This window comes from Dasypus novemcinctus, chromosome 16, assembly GCF_030445035.2.
Source record: "Dasypus novemcinctus isolate mDasNov1 chromosome 16, mDasNov1.1.hap2, whole genome shotgun sequence".
Taxonomy (NCBI): Eukaryota; Metazoa; Chordata; class Mammalia; order Cingulata; family Dasypodidae; genus Dasypus; species Dasypus novemcinctus.
Window position 1 is genome coordinate 13,834,040 of NC_080688.1, and position 21,807 is coordinate 13,855,846.

General features: G+C 37.0%; 1 long non-coding RNA gene across 1 annotated transcript; it reads right to left on the minus strand.

Moving 5' to 3' along the window:
- Positions 1-9,419: 9,419 nt before the first annotated feature.
- LOC131273642 (uncharacterized) lies at positions 9,420-17,253 on the minus strand. The gene is made up of 2 exons (XR_009180895.1): positions 16,723-17,253; positions 9,420-11,676 (listed from the first exon to the last, which is right to left on the minus strand). It is a non-coding gene; the product is annotated as an uncharacterized lncRNA (long non-coding RNA).
- Between the last annotated feature and the right edge of the window lie 4,554 nt (positions 17,254-21,807).

The following is a 21,807-nucleotide window of genomic DNA, read 5'->3' on the forward strand; positions in this document are numbered from 1 at the left end:
TGATTGTTTTGTAAGTTCAAAATGTCTGTAATAAAAATATCTTTATAAAAATGCAGAAAAATGTGAATAGCAGGAAACTTCCTCAACTTAATAAGGAGAATATATGACAATATTGCAGCTAAAATCCTAATTAATTAATTGTGAAAAGTCTGAAAGCTTTCCCTCTCTGAGATCAGAAAGAAAACAAGTATGCCCACTGTCATCACTCTTATTCAACACTGTGCTGGTTGGTAGTTCCTGCCAAAGCAATTAAGCCAGAAAAAGAAATAAAAGCATTCAAATTAGAAAGAAAGTAAAACTTTCCCTATTAACAAATGATATAATCTTACATACAGAAAACAGAAAAATACATAACACTCCTTGAATTAATAAATGGATTCAGCAATGTGACAGAGTAAAAGATCAACACACAAAATTTGGTAGTATTTCTCTACAAAAGCATTAAACAAGCAGAAGAGGAAATCAAGAAAGATATTTCATTCACAATAGCAAATTAAGGACTTCCAGGAAGATGACATCAGAGTAAGCAGGCAGTGCTCAAGTCTCTCCCCTCTACCCCAAATAAAAAAAAAAAACTGAGGAAGCACAAAAAGCTGTCTGAGGGAGCTGCTTTAGGGATCTGCAGAGTATGAGCACACTATGTATCATAAAAGAGGAAAAGGGGTGGAGATAAAGAGGCCAAATGAACACTGTGAGTTACTCACCTCTGTGGCTGGAAATGGACTCTTATACCCCATCCTCAAGGTGAATAACCTCAGTAAAACCCTGAGGTCTCTCCAGCTAGCTAAGAAGGGTAAATAATCCTACTCCCTGGGAGGAAGAGAAGTCAGGCAGAGGACAGAGAGTGTTTTCTGTTGAGTGAGTTTAAATATTGGTGGTACCAACCCCAGCAAGTGGAGGCTTAAATACATGAAAACATGGTGAAGCTGAAGGGCAAATAGGTGTGAGACCAACACTTAGCAAAGTCCGAGAGAAAGAGATGAAAGCATGAAGAGAGTTAGGGTGGGTGGAAGAGAGAGAAAATAAGATCCCAACCAAAACTTAAGTGACCTCAGTGAGAGGGGATGTGGGATCTTATCATGCAGACTGCCACACTTATAAATGCTGGGAGAGAAAAGAACTAGGCCAGTGAGGGGGAAGGTGGACAGACACCTATCAGATCAGGAGAAAAGGAAGTCCAGAGTGAAGGTCTGAAAATTGTTAGAAGTCCAATTCATGTGAGGGGGTAAAGAGTGTGGAAAGCCAAATGTGCTCTCATAAGCCTACATAACCTGTAGAGTGGGTATAACTCAGTGGAGGAACACCTGCCATACATACGCCAAGTCCCTGTTTCAATCCCTGGTACCTCCTAAGAGAAGAGACAAGGAGGGTGATCATGTGGGTTATCAGGCACAAATCTGGCACCTTGCAGCAGGGAACTTACAGACTGAGATTTTTTGTTTTATGTTTTTGATCTGTTATTTTATATTAATTATTTTTACTTTTTATTTTATTTTACTTTTATTCTTTATATTAATCTCTAAAACTCAGTGCCTTACCTAGGGAAGGCAGGCTGCAGGGTAACAGATTTATGAGTACTGGCAGCCTGAGACTGTTCCTAATATCAAAGAGGGAAGTCTGTTTTTCCTGGGTATTTTTGTTTTTGTTGTTTTTGGAGTTTTCAGTGTGTTTCCTTTTTATCTTTTCCTTTTTTTCACTCTGGGTTTTTTTCCCCCCATTTCTTCTCTTTATTTCATTTTTCTCTAACCAATGCTTTTCTTTCAATCCAGCTTCTCTTTTTTGGTCTTCTTTTTTTCATCTTGACAGATTTTTAAATTTTATTTTATTTATTCTTGTTTTATATTTTATTACACCTATTGTAGTCTTATTCCTTTGTAATTTTTAAAATAATTTTTCACTTTTATTATTTATTTTATGGCTCTAAAATACAAAAAGAACTAACAATATGAGCAAGCCCATTAAGACAAGTAGATGCCTAGACACAAGTAAAAAATTACAAGTCATAATAAAAAAAGGAAGACATGGCATAGTCCAGAGAACAGACAGAATGTGGATCAACTAATCAAAAATGTTCAAAAATATCATGAATCAACTTAATGAAGTGAAGGAAGGGATTAAGGACATTTAGAAGATACTGAGGGAATAAACAAAATAAATCATAAACATATATAAAAGATAAGAGATCATATGGTGCTGAATGGCACAATGCAAGAAATTAAAGAAATATGCATGAAGCAAATAACATATTTGAATAGGCAGAGGAAAGAATTAGTGATGTCAAATATAGTACATATGAAATTTCACAGTAGAACAAATAGAGAAAAAGAAATTACTCAGCAGGGAATATAATGACAACAAGGAAAGCACAAACATAGACATTATAGTCATTTCAGAGGGAAGAGAAAAGGGAAAATGACAGGAATGTTGTAGGAAATAATGGCTGTAAATTTCACAACTCTTTACATGGACATGAATGTAGATGTCCAGAATGTGCAGCACACTCAAAATGCTATAAATCCTCATAGGCGTACATTGAGACACATATTTGGCAAATTGTCAAACACTCAAGAATGAGAATATGAAAGCAGAAAAGAGATCCCACATATACAAGGGAAACTTGATAAGATTAAGTGCTAATTTCTCAGATGGAACCATGGAGTGGAAAAGCAATGGCATGACATGCTAAAAAAAAAAAAAAGACAGTCATGAATTCAGCATCCAGCAAACTGGCATTCCAAAAAAAAAGGGAAAGTTCAAAATATTAACAGATAAACATTAATTTAAAATTTGTCAACAAGAAATCTGTTCCAGAAATATTAAAGACAGTTTTACAAGTTGAAAGAAAAAAAGTCTTTAAATGCAAAACTATTGTAAGAGACAAAGAAGAACATTATATATTAATAAAAAGGATAAACTTTCAAGAAGAAAAAACTATCATAAACATTTATACAGCTAACCAGGATGTCCCAAAATACACAAGGCAACAATTGAAAATCTAAGTGGAAAAATAGATTCCTCTACAATTATACTGGAGGACTTTAATACATTATCACTATTATTGAGAACACCTAAAAAGAGGGTTGAAAAAGAAAGAGTGTCATTGAATAATATACTGGATGATCTAGACCTAATAGATATATACAGAACATTACACTCAAATAAAGCAGTATATATTATTCTAAAGTGCACAAGAAACATTCTCCAGGATAGATCATATGCTAGTTCCCAGAATACCTGTCAATGAATTGAGAAAGAGTGAAATTATGAAAAGGAATTTCTTTAACCGCAATAGAATGAAGCTGAAAATTAATAAATGGTAGAGTACCAGAATCAGCACAAAAATATGGAAGTTCAACAGCATATTTTTAGGCCACCAGTATATCAAGGAACAAAATGCACAAGAAATCAATAACTATCTTGGAACAAATGGAAATGAGAACACAACATATGAAATTTAATGGTATGCATCAAAAGCAGTGATGAAAGGGAAATTTATAGCCATAATTTCTATAGTAAAAAAAAGAAAGATCTGAAACTGAATAATTAACTGCACTCCTGGAATAACTATTAAAAGAGAAAAAAAATCCTGAAACAAACAGTGAGAAATAACACAGATTAAGGTAAAACTAAATGAAACTGAGAAAAAAAAATACACTAGAAAAATTAATAAAACCAAATGCTTGTTCTATGAGAAAATTAATGAAATTGACAAGCTCTTACATAGATTGAAAAATAAAAGCAGAGATAAGATGCAAATCCATAAAATAAAAGAAGAAGGATGAGATATTACCACTGATCCAACAGAAATAACAACTCTCATAAGAAGATACTTTGAAAAATTATATGGTAACAAGATGGAAAACTATGTTGAAATGAAGGATTTTCTAAAAACAGACAAGCAACTTACAATGATGAAAGAAGAAATCGATGAACTCAACAAACCAATTTCAATGAACAAGATTGAATTATGATATGTGACTTTTCTGTAACATAAAACTGAGGACAATTTGATAAAAAGTAAGACATGGCTGAAGAAACATAAGAAAATGTCAGTGATGAAAGTCAAATGACAAAAAATTAATATTTTTTCATTATTTATTATTCCAAATTGTTTTTAATTTTTAAAATTATATTTCTTATTTTTAAATTTATCATTATTATTTCATTTTCTTATTAATTGCATTTGGCTAATTTTTTACTTTATTTTTAAGAAGTTTTGAACACAGAAGGATTATAACTGTGGCAGGGGAGGATCATTGGTGTAGGTGTCAATGATAGGTGATGCATGGAAGAAAGCTAACCTGGGCATACATATACGGCATTAAATGTGATCAATAGTTCATGGGGCATTATCACAGGGACTGGAGATTCACACGATCACTGAATAGTATCAGATTCTCAGCCTGGAAATCTCTACCACATTCTCTAATGGAACAAGAATCCCCTGAGTACAAGGGCAATGATTAGTGAATGAGGACAGTCCATCAATTGACCCTTGATATTGATGACTTTGCTTATGAAACTTTACTCTTGAAATGTAAACTTAGCTGAGTATATAAGGTGCCTAAGAGTTGCCAACTGGAAGCCTCCTTGTGGTCAAATATGGCCTCTCTGTAACTGTACTCAGCATATGAATACGTTACTTTCCCTCTAGTGTGGGACATGACTCTTAGGGATGAGCCTCACTGGCACCAAGAGATTACTACCAAGAACTAATGAGCAATGCAACTGGAAAAACCCCTTGATCAAAAGTGGGGAAAGTAAAGACAAATGAGTTTATAGGGCTGAGATTTCAAATGAGTCAGGAGGTCATTGCTGAGGTTATACTTATATACACAGCTCAGCAAGATCTCATTGACTTCCAAAGTAGATATTAACTAAAATAGTAGGGCTCCTAAGGGCTCTGGAGACATACAGAAACTATAGTCTGGGCAGATAGGTCAGGAGTTTGGTACCTTGCCAGTGGACACTAATTTGTAAATTATGCTTCCTAAGGTGACAGATTTGGACCCATTTGTGGTTTCTCTACACATGGGTCTTCTGTTCTTATACTTGCACATCTAATTAGTACTGTATTTGATTGGTGTACATCCAAGAGACTTAAATCTTTGGGCTGGCAATGTGCCAGCCAGGCTCTGAAAGTCAATGGAGTAGCATCATCTAGTCTCCAGTTCATTGGTCTCACCCAAGACAATTAACAAAGTGGTAATGACAGACAATTGCCATGCAAAGGAACTGAGAGTGTGGACAACTGCAAACAAATGAGTCCCATGCCCCATGATATCTAAGATCCCTCTCAATTAAGGGTGGAGTAGACATCACCATCCCAGAATCCTCATGATTGGGGAAAGAACTATGAACTAAAGGAGACTTGCTAGTATTCTACTATAGATTTATTCTGATTCTAACAATGGAAGGAATTATATAACTGATGTAGAGGCAGTGGCAACTGGAGGTTCTGAGGGGAGGGAGAAGGAAAACAGCTGTAATACTGGGGCATTTTCTGGAGTTGAGTATAGTCCCAAAAGACATTGCAATCACAGATACAGACCTTTAGATATATTGCCATAACCTACAGAATTCAGTGGCAGAAAGTGTAAACTACAATGGAAATTTTAGTCAATGCTTATTGGCTATTCTCCAAAATGTGTTCATCAATTGCAATGAATGTACCATACTAATGAAATATATTGTTATTGTGGGAAAATGTAAGAGATCTGGAAAGCAGGGCATATGGGAATCCCACATGTAATTTTTTCTCTCTTTATTTTTTTAAAATGTTACATTACAAAAATATAAGAGGTCCCCATATACCCCCACTCCCCTCACCACACTTCTCCCACATCAACATCTTTCATCCTTGTGGCCATTCATTTCATTTGGTGAATATATTTTGGAGCACTGCTGCACCACATGGATAATGATTTACATTGTAGTTTACACTCTCCTCCAGTCCACCCAGTGGGCCATGGCAGGACATACAATGTCCAGCATCTATCCCTGCAGTATCACCCAGGACAACTCCAAGTCCTGAAAATGTCCTCACATCATATCTCTTCTTCCTTCTCCCTACCCTCAGTAGCTACCATGACCACTTTCTTCACATCAATGCTACAGTTTCTTCCATTATTAATCACAATAGTTCCACAGCAGAATATCAACAAGTCCACTCTAATCCATACTGTATGTCTCCCTCCTGTGAACCCTGGGATGGTTATGTCTACTCCACCTCTATATTGAGAGGGGGCTTAGATTCCACAGGGATGATGGATGCAATTCTCCTGCATGCAGTTGTAGGCACTCTCAGCTCCCTGGTGTGGTGGTTGACCTTCTGCACTTCCCTGTTAGCTGGCTGGGGTAAGTCCAATGAACAAGAGGGCAGGAGTTGCAAGTCTCCTGAGGCTCAAGGCCCAGCTGTCACATGGACCATCTAGAGATTGATGTCTCCTGATTCTACACCAACTCCAGCACCAAGAACATGTCCAGTAAATGTGACAGAAGAGGCATGTATAGAAAGGTTACATCTGATCCCAACTCCATCATACTCAGGAACACAAACTCCAAGGTAGGGCCAACTGATTTATGTAACTTAAAAATCTTTTTTTAAAATTAAGTGTAATATAGTGGCATTTTCAGGGCAATGGAATTGTTCTGAATGATGCTGCTATGATAAATATAGGCTATTACATATCTTGACATAATTTATAAGAATGTGTGGAAGAGAGCTTAAACTGTAATGTAAACTATAATCCACACTTAGTGGCAATGCTTCAATAGTGTCATCAATTTTAACAAATTAACCACAGTAATGAAGGACATTGCTATTATGGGAAAGTGTGGGAGTGGTAGGGATTGAGGCATATGGAAATCCCCTACACTTTTACATAACATTTATGGAATCTAAGTATCTTATACAAAATAAAAAATAGAATAAAAAATAAAGATGGAATTAGTTTTCAAAAAACCTTCCATCTAAGAAAAGTTTGGAACCAGATGGCTTCAAGTTTGAATTCTACCATTCTTCCCATTAAGAACTAACATCAACCCTGCTTAACTCTTTAAAAAATAAAAGAGGAGGGAAAATTACCTAACATATTCTATAATTCCAAAAGACCTTAATAGCAAAGCAACATAAATTCACCATAAGAAAACTACAGACCAATCTCTCTAATGAACTTTGTCTCTAAAATCATCAAAAAATATTTGCTAATCATACTCAACAGCAAATCAAAAGAATTATGCACAATCATGAAGTGGGATATTCACCTGGTATTCAAGGATGGTTCTAAATAAGTAAACCAATCATTGTAATACTCCTCTTTACCAGATCAAAAGAAAATATCACATGATCATCTTCATTGACTCAGAAAAATAATTTAGTAAAATGCAGCCTACTTTCTTGATAAAAACACTTCAAAATATATGAATAGAGGGAAGCAGGTGTGGTTCAAGTGATAAGCCCTCTGACTACCATATCAGAGGACCTGGGTTTGATCTCTGGGGCCTCCTGGTGAAAAAGAAGAAGAGAAAGCATGCCTGCATGGTGAGCCAATGCTGACATCACAAGATGAGTGCCTGCATAATGAGTCAAGTGCCCACATGGTGAGCTGAGTGCCTACACAGTGAGCTAATTGCCCATGTGGAGAACCATGTGCCCATGTGTGTGCTGGCATGGCAAGCCAATTGCCCATGCAGTGAGCTGAATGCCCACATGAATGACCATGTGGTGAAGTAGAGCCTGCATGGTGAGCCAAGTGCCCACACAAGTGCCCACATGGCAAGCTGAGTGCCTGCATGGTGAGCTAAGTGTCCATGTGATTGCACACATGGTGAATCAGTGCCATGAAGTGAGACAGGGCATGCATAGTGAGCTGAGTTCCCATGCTGCAAGTTGAGTGCCTGTGCAAAGAGCCAGTGTTCATGCAAGTGATTCACACAGCAAGATGATGATGCAGCAAAAGAGAGATGAAGGGGATAGTCAAGGTGAAGCACAGCAGAGACCAGGAACTGAGGTGGTGCAATTGACACGGAGTCTCTCTCAACATCAGAGGTCCTCAGGATCAAATCCCAGTGAATCCTAGAGGAGATAGATGAGAAAAGAAGACAAAAAGAGAAATAGATACAGAAGATCACACAATGAATGGACACAAACAGCAAAAGCAGCAGGGTGGAAGAAGGGAAGAAAAAAATATATGAGTAGAAGGAAACTTCCTCAATATGGTAAAAGGTATATGTGAAAATATCCTGTGGCTAACAAATTCACTGTTGAAATGCTAAAGGCATTCTATCTAAGATCTGGAACAGGACAAGGATGTCCACTGTCAAAACTCTTTTTTAAGATTGTTTAAAAAGTACTGGCTTGAGTATTTAGTCAAGAAAAAGAAATAAAAACATCAAAATTAGAAAGGATGAAGTAAAAACTTCATAATTTGCAGATGAAATGATACTTTATGTAGAAAGCTTTGAAAAATCTACAACAAAAGTTTAAGAGCTGATAAATGAGCTCTAAATCAGTAGAATTAAAGTACACAAATAATGAGCAATCTGAGGAGTGACACAAGGAAAAAATTCTAATAATAGCAACTAAAATAATCAAATATGTAGGAATAAATTTAACTAAAGATGTAAAGATTTGAACAAAAAACCATGCAGCATTGTTAAAGGAAATCAAGGAAAACCAAATAAATGGGTAAATATTAGATATTAAAGGATTGGAAGACAGAATATCATCAAGTTGTCTGTCCTACCCAAACAGATTTACAGATATAACACAATCCAAATAAAAATTACAATAATTTTTTACTGAATTGGGATAGTTAATTATGAAATTAAATTGGAAGTGCATGGGGCCCTGAATAGACAAAAACATAATGAGAAAGAAAAAAAAATGAGAGAAATCACATTCCAAATTTTAATGCATACAAATCTACAGTGGTCAAACCTGCATGATATTGGCACAAAGATAGATGTACTGACCAATGGAACTGAATATAGTTCTGATATTAACCTTCAACTATATGGTAAAATGTTCTTTAAACTGACAAGGTAACAAACCCACTCAATTGAGAAAGAATGTCCTCATCTACAAACTGAGCTGAGAAAACTTGATATCCACATTCAAATGAATGAGAAAGCATCACCATCTTATGCCTTACACAATAATTAACTCAAAATGGACCAAAGATCTAAATACAATGTTCAAGACAATAAAGGCCCTAGAAGATAAAGAATTGAAGCATCTATGAGATGTTGTAATCGCAAATAATTTCATAAACTTTACTCCCAAAGCTCAAGCAATGAAAGAAAAGAAATAGGTAAATGGAATCTCCTCAAAATTAAAAACAGGAGTGTGTCAAGGAAGTGAAATGCTGGAGTCTTGGTCGGTGACCCGAGGTATCGGGAATGAAAGACAAAGAAAGTTTGGGTTCAGGGGATCTGAGAGCATTGATCTCTCAAGCTCATCAGACAACTTTATTGAGTCGAGGGGCTAGTATATATACCCCTAACCTACGTGACATTCAGCACAAAATCAAGTTACCTATTACCCTTACCTCATACTATATTAACTAGTGATTGATGAAAACCCAACAAACTTTACTGGAACTATTATTATAAGAATCAGTAACCATAAATCCTGTTACCCAGGTTGTTCTGTTCTAGGTATTGTTTTGCCTGCAGGTGTGATGATGCAGCCAAGATTGTGCTCCGCACTGATAATCATAAGGGACAGCTTGACTCAATGGTCAAAGAAGTAACTTGCTTCCATGGAAACAACATGCCTTTGTTTCCCACATTTCCCCCTTTTTGTTTTAGTCAGGGTGACTGTGCCTGTCTTAGGTTGCCCCCCAGGGGGTCTTACCCGTCATTGACTAGCAGCCAAGCGCACTGACTTCGGGGTACTATTGTAGAGTTTTAGCAAGTACTATGTTGTTTGCTTGTCCCATTGTGTCCACACGGTGCAATCTCTGGTAAACACCTTTTCCCAGGCAAGCGACAACCATGAGCAACAGGATTAATACACATATCCCTATTCCTAAGGCAGATAAGAAATGTTGAGATTTCCACCAATCAACAGGATTAAACTTATTTAAATGTGAAATCAAATCATTAAAGATGTCCTTATCATTATCTACGTATATCTGATTATGAGACATTTCTAAAATCTTTTTCTGCAATTCCTCAATTTCTAATGACATATTTCCTTTGTGTCCTAACAAATGATTTCTGATCTTATTCCATTGAAACATAGACATGTTATAGTCCAAAGGAGTAATACAAAAATTACTTTCATTCCAATCACATTTCAATCCTCTTAATAAATTCAAATTATAAACTTGGTCTCCTAAGTGTAAAACAGCAGATTCCAAATCACTAACTCTGTTATTAAGTCCTTCATCAATGTGCTCTTGACTATGCCATAAGTCACTTGCATTCTTGTGCCAATCATGCATGTATTGCTGTGTCTGCACCGTCTCATGCAATGCAACAGCAGCAGTGGCAGCAGCAGTGATGACGCCAATGAAGCCAAGAATGCCAGCTATGAGAAGTCCCAAAATCTCTTAGATCGTTTCAACAGTCCTTGAGCCAGGTGGAAAAGAAGATGACTTTCAGGTGATGACAGCCACATCCGATTCATTTTCACCGGGATCCACACTCTTCATCTTTGGCAAGCCATGGTGATAATATCTCCATTCTGTAAAATATTCTCAGACAAGCAAGTATACAAAGCACCATCCTTATAAAATAAAGCATTTTCAGTAATGGTAGCCTTCCCTACCACAAACACATATGGATCTCTGACACATGGTTGAAAATGATGAATTTGATCTAATTGTAAATATTGTCCATCCATACTTTTATTACCCTTCCATTCAGAAGTAGATGCCACTCCTAAGAAGACTTACCATATTTGTTTTTGATCATGGACTCCAGTGCTATTGCACCATGGAAAAGGAACCCATTTCCCTATATTTTTCCAATCACTATTATTTTTGGTAAAAATTATTTTTTCATCCAAATCAAGGGAATCATGAAAGGGATACTGCATATTACTAATTTGTTGTCCCAAGCTATTTATACCATACCAAATAAATCTGCCCTTATATTTGTTGGGATTCCCATAGGGGCACTTTCCCAAACTATTCCATAGGAATCATTAAAAACAACAGATCCTCTTTCCATATGGCATTCATACCATCTTTGCATATCACCAGCATTCCTCTTAGGACAACTATAACTTGGATACTTATATTCTTGGTATTGATAGGATGGGAATAAAGTTACCAAAGATTTAGTATTATTATAGCTAAAATTGATCATAGTTCTATTTTTCACAGCCATACATGGTGGGCGATTACCAATGCAAAGAGGTCGGAAATCAAATGGAAGAAGGAGATTATAAATCTTTTGTCCTTCTTCTCGTGGCTTAAGTGGTAACCTATCATCCATGGGTCCAGGAAATATAATAGTTTTATTCAAATAGACAGGAAAAGAAGGATCTTTCCAGGTTAACACTTGAAGTAATGGGGGATTAGGGATATAAGCCCAATATGTGTAATTACCATTACCATTGCCGGTTTCACTCACTATCAGTAGGATCCACATGTGTAGAAGACTCCACTTCTTCAGTCCTAGGTTTAATCCTTTTTGCCAGAAGCCAGATTTCTTCTCCATTTTCTGAAATGATAGAGCATAGCCTCGCCCCCATACTTTAACCCTGCCTTTCTTCCATTCATTATTTAAAACATCTTTCCAAAATACTGGTTGATTCTCAGATTCTGCAATTTCAGTGGATTTTTGAGAATGTCCAAAATGACATTCAGCTGGTGTCATAGAATCATAAACGTTAAGAAAATTTAAGGTAAATAAAGCTTTAGCCAATTGATCTTTAGGTGGTATCATACCATCATCTCCCCCTTTTTGTTTTAAAAGCATAGTCTTGAGAGTATGATGGCATCTTTCAACAATAGCTTGACCTGTAGGATTATGGGGAATGCCGGTAACATGTTCAATAGCATATTTCCTACAAAAGGAAGCAAAGGATTTACTAATGTAAGAGGGTCCATTATCAGTTTTAATCTTTAGAGGGCATCCCATCACAGCAAAAGCAGACCAGAGATGTGAGCGAACATGATGAAACCATTCCCCACTTTGAGCAGTAGCCCAAATGAAATGAGAATAAGTGTCAATACAAACATGAACATATTGTAATTTACCAAAGGATGGAATGTGAGTAACATCCATCTGCCATAATTGATTAGGAGTCAGGCCTCTGGGATTAGTTCCAGCCTGAAAAGGCACTGCTGTCAGTGGTCCACAGGTCGGACAAGTACGAATAATTTCCTGCGCTTGTAGTCTAGTAAGCTTTTGATATTTATTTCACAGGCCTTTAGCATTAATGTGACTTAAAGCATGGTAATCGTGAGCACTTTGTAAACAACCCACTAATAAATCAGCTCAAGCATTACTTGCTGTCATAGGACCAGGCAAAGATGTATGAGAACGTATATGTGTAATGTAAATAGGATGCTGTCTTAATCTAATGAGATGTTGCAAATCAGCAAAAAGTTGAGATAATTCATCAGTAAAAAAGATATGAGCTGTTTCAATATTCTTAACAGTAAGACATACATACTCAGAATCAGAAACAACATTCAAAGGTTCCTTAAATATTGTTAACACCTTAATGATGGCAGCAAGTTCAGTACGCTGAGCAGATGTGAATGGAGTCTGCCAAGCCTGTTCTTTTCCTTTGGTAACAAATGCTTCTTTCCCGTTACTACTGCCATCAGTAAACACTGTACATGCATTTTCTAAAGGTAGAGATTTTATAATCTTAGGTAATATCCAAGTAGTTTTTTGTAAGAAAGTAAGTAATTTTGAAGTAGGAAGATGATTATCAATAACACCTTGAAAGTCACTGATAGCTACCTGTCATTGAGGGTTGGTTACATATAGATGATGAATTTCTTCCTGTGATAATTCACAAATAACGCGATCAGGGTCAGACCCTTTAAGTTGCATTAAGTGCACACGTCCTTTTGCTAATATATTGATGATTTTTTGTAAATAAGTTTGTAATCTCTTTTGTTTACTATTAGGTAGGAAAATCCACTCCAAAACTCCCTCCTGCCACAGTAAAGCTGTGGGAGATTGCAGTGGAAAATATAATTAAATCTATAATTTTTCCAGGGTCAATTTGTGTCACTGTCCTTATGAAATTCTTTCCTCTATTAAATTTAATTCTTGTTCTGCTTCCACAGATAGAGAACGTGCACTAGTAAGGTCTGAGCCCCCCTGCAGAGTCTGGAATAAATGAGTTAACATATAATTAGGAATTCCTAACATAGGTCTAATCCAATTAATGTCTCCTAAAAGTTTTTGAAAATCATTAAGAGTGTTTAATTTATCTCTATGAATTTGCACCTTTTGAGGTGTAATACACCCTTCAGACAATTTCATGCCTAAGTAAGAGAATGTAGCTTCTTTTTGAATTTTTTCAGGGACTATTTGTAACCCATATTCTGGTAAAATTTTTCCTGCCATAACAAATAATTGTTGTAATTTTTCATCAGAAGCATGAGCGAATAATATATCATCCATATAATGAATAATTATTGCTTCAGGAAATTGATCACATAACTTTTGAAGAGGTTGGTGTACAAATAATTGACACATGGTTGGACTATTCATCATACCCTGAGGTAAAACACACCATTGATATTTTTGCATATGTGCCTGCTTATTAAATGAAGGCACAGAGAAAGCAAACTTTACCTTATCAGCAGGATGTAAAGGAATAGTGAAAAAACAATCTTTCAAATCAATTATAATAAGAGACCAATCTTATGGAATCATTGATGGTTGTGGAACTCCCAGTTGTAGTGCTCCCATAGGACTCATGGCCTTATTTATAGCTCTTAAATCCGTCAGGAGTCTCCATTTTCCATATTTCTTTTTAATAACAAATACCAGAGAGTTCCAAGGGCTATTAGAAGGTTCTATATGCTTTTGCTCCAACTGTTCTTTAACCAAACTATGTAGGGCATTTAATTTTTCTACTGTTAGTGGCCATTGATCTAGCCATACTGGTGTTTCAGTAAGCCAAATAATTGGTATGGGATTGCCCTTTCTTTCAATGGCCCCTAAGATAAATTTGCTTGTTCAGGATCCGATGAACTGGAAGGAAATCCAATTCCCCTCCTATCTCCTTTACTTCTAGTATTATATTGCATATCCATATATAATGTTTTAGCCTGCTCTGATAAGGTAGGAATATGAATGAAAGCACCCCATTGACTTAACAAATCACGGCCCCACAAATTAATTCCCACATCAGCCACATAAGGTTGTAAAGTAGATTTTTGTCCATCAGGGCCTAAAACATCAAAAATATTAGTGCTTTGATAGACATCAGTCATTGTACCAACTCCAGTAAAAACTGTAGGTACTTTCTGCAAAGTCCAGGATTGAGGCCAATAACATTTAGCTATAATAGATACATCTGCTTCTGTATCTATTAAGCCAAGGAACACTTTTCCATTAATTGTAATTGTAGTTTCAGGTCTATCATCATTTACAAAAGTTTGCCAATACATATTTTTTCCAGTTGATCCGAATTCCCCCTTCCTTTTAAAAGGAAGAGTAGCTGGTTTATTATAGGGAAGCAGTAATAATTGAGCAATTCATTGTCCTTTTTGTATTTGAATAGAATTAACAGCTTGAACCATTATTTTTATTTCCTCTGTAAAATCACTATCTATAATTCCTACTTGCACCAACAATCCCTTCATAGTTAAACTACTTCTTCCAACTACAATGCCTACTGTATTGTTAGGTAAAAGCCCTTTTACTCCTGTAGAAATTGTTTGAATGCCTGCCTCTGAAGTTATCAATTTAGTCTCAGTAGATGGAAGATCAACAGCAGCACTACCTTGAGTAGCCGCTCTTAATTCTGAGACTGGGATGAATGATACTGACCGCTGCTGACAGGCAATTGGTCGGCCAGGCTCATATTTTTTGTCTGAGGGCCCTGAGCTAGGCCCGCAAAGCGGTTCCCCAATTTTAAGGGTGTGCCTTTCCAGTCTATTTTTGATCTACATTCATTAGCCCAGTGATATCCTTTATGGCACATTGGACAAATTTTTGATGGAGTACGAGGTCCTTTACCTGCTTGATTAACATAGGACCGACAATTCTTTTGAAAATGTCCAAATTTTCCACACTTAAAACAATTCCCTTTCTTTTTTGGGTTATTTCCTCCTCTCATAGCTGAAGCTAACACTGCCGTCTGGTGGGTGGTTGAACCAATGTCCTGACGAGCTTTTATATAATCAAGGACAGACCCACCTGCAGCCTTAATAGGCCGGATAGCTTTCTTACACTCATTGTTAGCTTGATCAAAAGTGAGGGTTAGCAGGATTAACTCTCTAGCTTCAGGAATTTCAATAGTCTTAGTAAGCATATCAGTCAGTCTGGCAAAAAATTCCACATAAGGTTCATTAACTCCTTGAATCACTTTAGCAAAAGACTGTGTAGGCTTTCCTGGAGCTGTAATCCTTCTCCATGCAGCCAAGCATGACTGCCTCACTTGATTAACAGCTTGATCATCATAATGAAGCTGCCTCTCAATACCTGTCCAAGCTCCAGAGCCTAGCAATTGTTCAGCAGTAATATTAACAGGTGGATTTTGAGCCCTATTTTGTCATTCTCTCATAGCAGCTTCATCTGTCCACCAAGTCTTAAATTGTAAGAACTCAGCAGCACTCAATACTGTTTTAGTCAGCATGTCCCAATCCCAAGGTATTAACCTGTAGGTATTTGCAAGTCCTTCCACCAGTCCAATAGTATAATGACTCTGAGTGCCATATTGAGTGCATGCCTGTTTGATGTCCTTCAATACTTTAAAAGAAAGAGGCTCATGATGAGCATAAACTCCCCCTTGTGGGTTTTGAGCATCAGGAGGAATTTGTTGAATAGTTACAGGAAAAGCTGCTACAGCTTGCATAGCCAGAGGCACACCTTGACTAGATCCCAATAAAAGACATCTCATTAATGGAGTAACAGGCACAGGATTTGGCTTAAAGCTGCTATGAACATAAGGCAGGTCCATAGAGAAAAGTCCACTAGGTACTTTTCCAGGTTCCAGAGGTGCAGAAGGAACCTCATGAGTCAAATTAGGATATATGTTTACTTTAGAAATATTTAGCTCCGACATGGATTTAGTTAAGAATGGATTTGTGTTTCTAATTTCAAATAACTCCTCTTCTTCCTGTTCCTCCTCTGAATTCCTATCTTTACCTGTATCATTCATAGCCATTTCCTCCCTTGAGAAAAGAACAATCTCTTCCTCTTCGTCAGATTGCAAAGGATCTAATGTAGCAGCAATATGCTGTCCTAAGGCCCAAACTGATACAGGTATATTCTTTCCTTTCTGATACGCTCTCCTCAATTCTTTCATTACTTGCCTCCACTGCTTAACATTCATCAAATTATTTCCTTGTGGTTGAAACCAATAACAATGCTTTTGAACCAAAGCAAACAATTCTAACAAATCTGCAATCTTATCTGTGATGCCTACACTGTGCAACAGTGTTTTCAAAACCTGTGAATATTCTTCCAAGCGTCCTGGTTGATTATCCATACCCTGATGCTAGTGGAAAGCAAAACTTAATAATATGAAGCAGCAATTTATCAGGGTTAATTAATTTCGACGCTCCTTACCTTAAAAAAGGCTTTTCAGCTTTCCGCGTTCCTGATCCAGAGGTGGAAGATCTTACGCTGCCGTGTCTTGATGAATCCTCTGCCTCGAGCCCCACGTCTGGGCACCACCTGCCGGAGTCTTGGTCCGTGACCCAAGGTATCAGGAATGAAAGACAAAGAAAGATTGGGTTCAGGGGATCTGAGAACATTGATCTCTCAAGCTCATCAGACAACTTTATTGAGTCGAGGGGCTAGTATATATACCCCTAACCTACGTGACATTCAGCACAAAATCAAGTTACCTATTACCCTTACCTCATACTATATTAACTAGTGATTGATGAAAACCCAACAAACTTTACTGGAACTATTATTATAAGAATCAGTAACCATAAATCCTGTTACCCAGGTTGTTCTGTTCTAGGTATTGTTTTGCCTGCAGGTGTGATGATGCAGCCAAGATTGTGCTCCGCACTGATAATCATAAGGGACAGCTTGACTCAATGGTCAAAGAAGTAACTTGCTTCCATGGAAACAACATGCCTTTGTTTCCCACATGAAAAAGCAGCCTACTTAATTTGGTAAAAAATTATCTTATAGGAACCTAATGTCACATATATAAATAAATCATATTTCTTGAAAATAAAAGACAAACAGCCCATTTTAAAAATGAATAAGAGATTTGAACAGACACTTTTCCAAAGAGGGAATATAAACAGCTATTGCTTAACATCACTAGTTTTATGGAAATGCAAATCCAAACTACAATGAGATATAAATCTTGCACCTATTATATTGGCAGTTGTTAAAACAGCAACAACAGAGAACTACAAAGTGTTGCAGAGGATGTGGAGGAAAGAGAACACTCATTCCCTGCTGATGGGAATGTAGAAGTGTCCTTCTATTGTGGAGGATGTTTTGGCAGTTCCTCAGGAAGCAAACTAAAGAACGGCCCTAAGGTCTAGGAATTCCACTGCTGTGTATATACCAAGCAGAATTGAAAGCTAGGGTACAAATGTATATATGCACACCAATATTCATAGAGAAATTATTCACTACTGACAAAAGCTGGAAGAACCCATGTGTCCATCAATAGATGAATGGATACACAAATTATCTTATCTACATGCAATGTAATATTACTCAACTGCAAGAAGGAATGAAGTATTGACACAAAGGACAACATGGATGAATCTTGAAGACCTTATGTTGAGTGAAGTAAGCCAGTTACTAAAGGATAAGTATTACATGACCTCACAGTTATGACCTAATGAATTAAGAAGACTCACATAGCTAGAGTCTGGAAGATAGGCTATCAGGAGATAGAAAGAGAGTAGTGTGCTGTGAGCCAATCTTCAGTATAGGCAAAACCTCTTATAAGGTGGATGGGAGAGGTTTGGCAGTGGATGGGTTCATAGTGAGGCAGGAATATGACTTGGGTTGATGGTGCTGCAATGTTAGAGTAAGCAGGCTCGGGATATGGGTTGGACTATTAATGGAACTGAGGGGGAGGCTGGGGGAAGGAAAGATGATTTGTAGGTCAGTGTTTTAAACTACAATTAAATGAGAATGTAAATGCCTTGAAAGAAAAGACATTGATTTTGACTGATAAATCCCTGATTCCTAAACTAGTTCCCGGGAGAGTTGGCTTCTAATGCTCAATAGATGGGTTCTTAATGAGGGGTCCATGACTTTGAATTGGACTTGAAAAAAAACTTATTCTTGTGGGGACATGTTGGGGCATGTATGATGTATTTATTAAGTGATACACAGTATAGTGTGGACTTAGTAAGGGGTCTTTGGTTTTCATCTGACTGGCAAAGGGGTCTGTGGAACAAAAAAATGTTAAGAACCCCTGGCTTAATGAATGGAAATTCAAGTTCTGCTGAGAAAGAAGTAGGGCTTCATATCTTTTGCTCTAATTAGTCAAATGGAGAGAATGTATCTCGCTAATCTGAACTATCCTTCCATATTTTCAATAAGAATGGTTAAAAACGTGATCAGTGGAATTGTTGCAATTTGAAATAGTCTGCAGTTGGAGGTTCACTATGTGTAAAATCTATAAATAAAGTTGGAATTATTTTTGGTTGATTGATTTAAATAACATCTCTTGCCAATCCAGAAAATCCTTTACATGAATGTAGAAAATAACAAACTAATGATATTACAAAGTCTGAGAGAAATCTCACTTTTTATTCTAACCAAATATGTTCTCATGACAAACAATAAGTTAACTTCTACTAAGAGGATGTGAAAACATGACTTGCTACAAATCTCTCATATTAAATTCATCTGCAAATTGTTGTGGCCATCTGCATTAGTTTATTGGTATTACTCAAAGGAAAATTAAAACTTTTCCAACATTTAGGACAAGTTAGTTACAACTTGGAGCCAGGTGATCTGTTAAAGTCCCACAGTGAGAAAAGATAAGGGGTGTTATTTCACTGATGTTTACATTTCAAAGTCTGCCTTTAAAGCACTTAAGAAAGAAATTCCTGGGTTTGAAAACTGGAAAGATGCTTATTTAGCCTAAAAATAAAAACTTACATAGATCTCAGTGATGCAGAAATGATTAACAAAACACTTTTTTTTCCTAAAGGAATTTATCTAATTAAAGAAATATATTAATCTTTTAGGACCAGGGAAAATTCAAAATTTAAAAAAGATTTGTGTTCACCCTTATATTACTCATAATGGGTATACTCACAGATGGTATTCAGTAATGTTGTAGAATATTTTTAAAATATGCTCTTACATTTGCTTTCTTAAGCAGAGAAATATAGCAGTAAGCCCCATTTTTTCTTTTTTAATTTTTCTTTCTTTTTTATAGGATACTTAGTTTAGATAAATGTTACATAAAAATGCAGGGAATTTCTATAAGCCCCACTCCCTACCCCTCACACATTTATCAACACGAACAATATCCTTGATTAGTATGGTATATTTGTTTCAATTGATGAACACATATTGGAACATTGCCACTATCTGTGGATTATAGTTTACATTATAGTTTAAACACTCTCCACACTTTTTTTTTTTTATCTCCCCTTGTGGCTTTTTGCATGCTGTCTGCTCTCTGTGTCCATTCACTGTGCATTTTTCTGTGTCTGCATTTATTTATTTTATTTCCCCTCCCCCTTGTGGCTTGCTTGCTGTCTGCTCTCTGTGTCCATTTTCTGCACGTTCTTCTGTGCTTTTGCTAGTCTCGCTTTTTATGTTGTGTCACCTTGCTGATTTGGCTCTCCAAGGTGCTTGCAGGCCAGGTGATGCTCCATGGTGCTTGCAGACAGGGCGGCACTCCACAGCATCTGCAGGGTGGGTGGCACCCTGGTGTGTCTACAGGCCGTGCACTGCTCCATGGTGCTTGTGGGCCAAGCAGCTCTTTGCAGTGTGTGGATGGGCCTGCCTTCACAAGGAGGCCCCAGGAAGTGAACCCAGGTAAACGGGAGCCCAACTGACTGAGCCACAGCCACTTCCCTCCCACACATTTTTGTAAGTTATAGCAAGATATAGAATGACCTGTATCCATCACTGCATTCATTATTCAAGACAACTCCAATGTGCCAAAAATACCATTGTATTACACTTTTTTATTATAGGTACTTAGGTTACATAAGTGTTACACAGGGAATTACCATATGCCCTGCTCCCCACACCTCCTACATTTTCCAACAATAACAATATCCTTCAATAGTAAGGTGCATTCATTGCAACTGATGAACACATTTTGGATCATTGCCTTAAGCATGAATTAAAGCTTACAGTGTATTGTATAATCTTTCCCACCTAATTCTGTAGATTATGGTAAGATATCAAAAGACCTGTGACTGTCATTTCAAAGTCATTCAGGACAATTTCAAATTCCTGAAAATGCTCCAGTATTTCACCTGTTTTTCCCTCTCCCTGCCCTCAGAAACCCCAATGGCCACTACATCCACATCAATGATATAATTTCATTGCTTCCACTGTTAGAATCACAGTAAGACTTTAGTAGAATACCAGTAAGTCTACTTTAGTCCATAGCTCATTCCCCAATCCTGAGGATTCTGGGGTGGTGATGTCCACTCTGCCTGTAATTGAGAGGGATACAATCCATTAAGTCCAATGGATGGGACTTTCTTGCTTGCAGTTGTACATGCTCTTTGTTCCTTGGCATGGTAGTTGTCCATCATCACCTCCTTATTATTTGTCCTGGGTGAGACTACCAAACTGGAGAATAGGTATTGCAACTCAGTTCAGATTTGTGACCCAGCCAGAGCACTCAGGAGCCAGGCTATTTGTGGTAGTATCTACCTTGGCAACCAGAGAGATTCTGCTGAGATATGCATAAGTATAAGCTCTGGAATGATCTCTGACTCATTTTGAAATCTCTTAGATATATGAAAGTCATGTGCCTTTACCTTTTCCTCCTTTTGATCAAGGTCTATTTCCATTGGTATTGCCAGTTGGTGCTTGGTAGCAGGCCCTCAGTGCCAGTGAGTCTCATCCCATGGGGTAATGTGCCTCTTGGGAAGAAGGTAACATATTTATATGCTGAGTTTAGCTTAGAGAGAGGCAACTTTTGAACAACAAGGAGGTTCCCAGGAAGCAACTCTTAGGCACCCTATATTACTTGGTTAAGTTTTCCTTTCAAGAGTAAAGTTTCAAAAGCCCAATCATCAATATTGAGGTCCCATCAATGGGCCATCCTCCTTCACTAGTCATTGTCCCTATACTTAGTGGATTCTTACTGTTCCATTAGAGAATGTGGCAGAAATCCTAAAGATGGAAATTTTATATTTCTTTTGTTATTGTGTGAATCACCACCCACCCTGACAATGTCCCATGAAAACTTGAACATATTTACACACCTTATATGTATGCCTATTGAGCTTACTCCCATGTATCCACTATCACTGACTCCCCTCATCAATGATCCTCCAATGAAAGAATTGTAACCCTTCTGTAATCCAAAACTTCTTCAAAAATGAAACCAAAGAGCAAAATACAATTAATAAGAAAATGAAATAATAATGTTAGCTTTAAAAATAAGAAATAAAACATTTTTATTTCCTTTAAATTTGGGATAATGCACACTAATGAAAAATTATTAATTTTTTTGACATT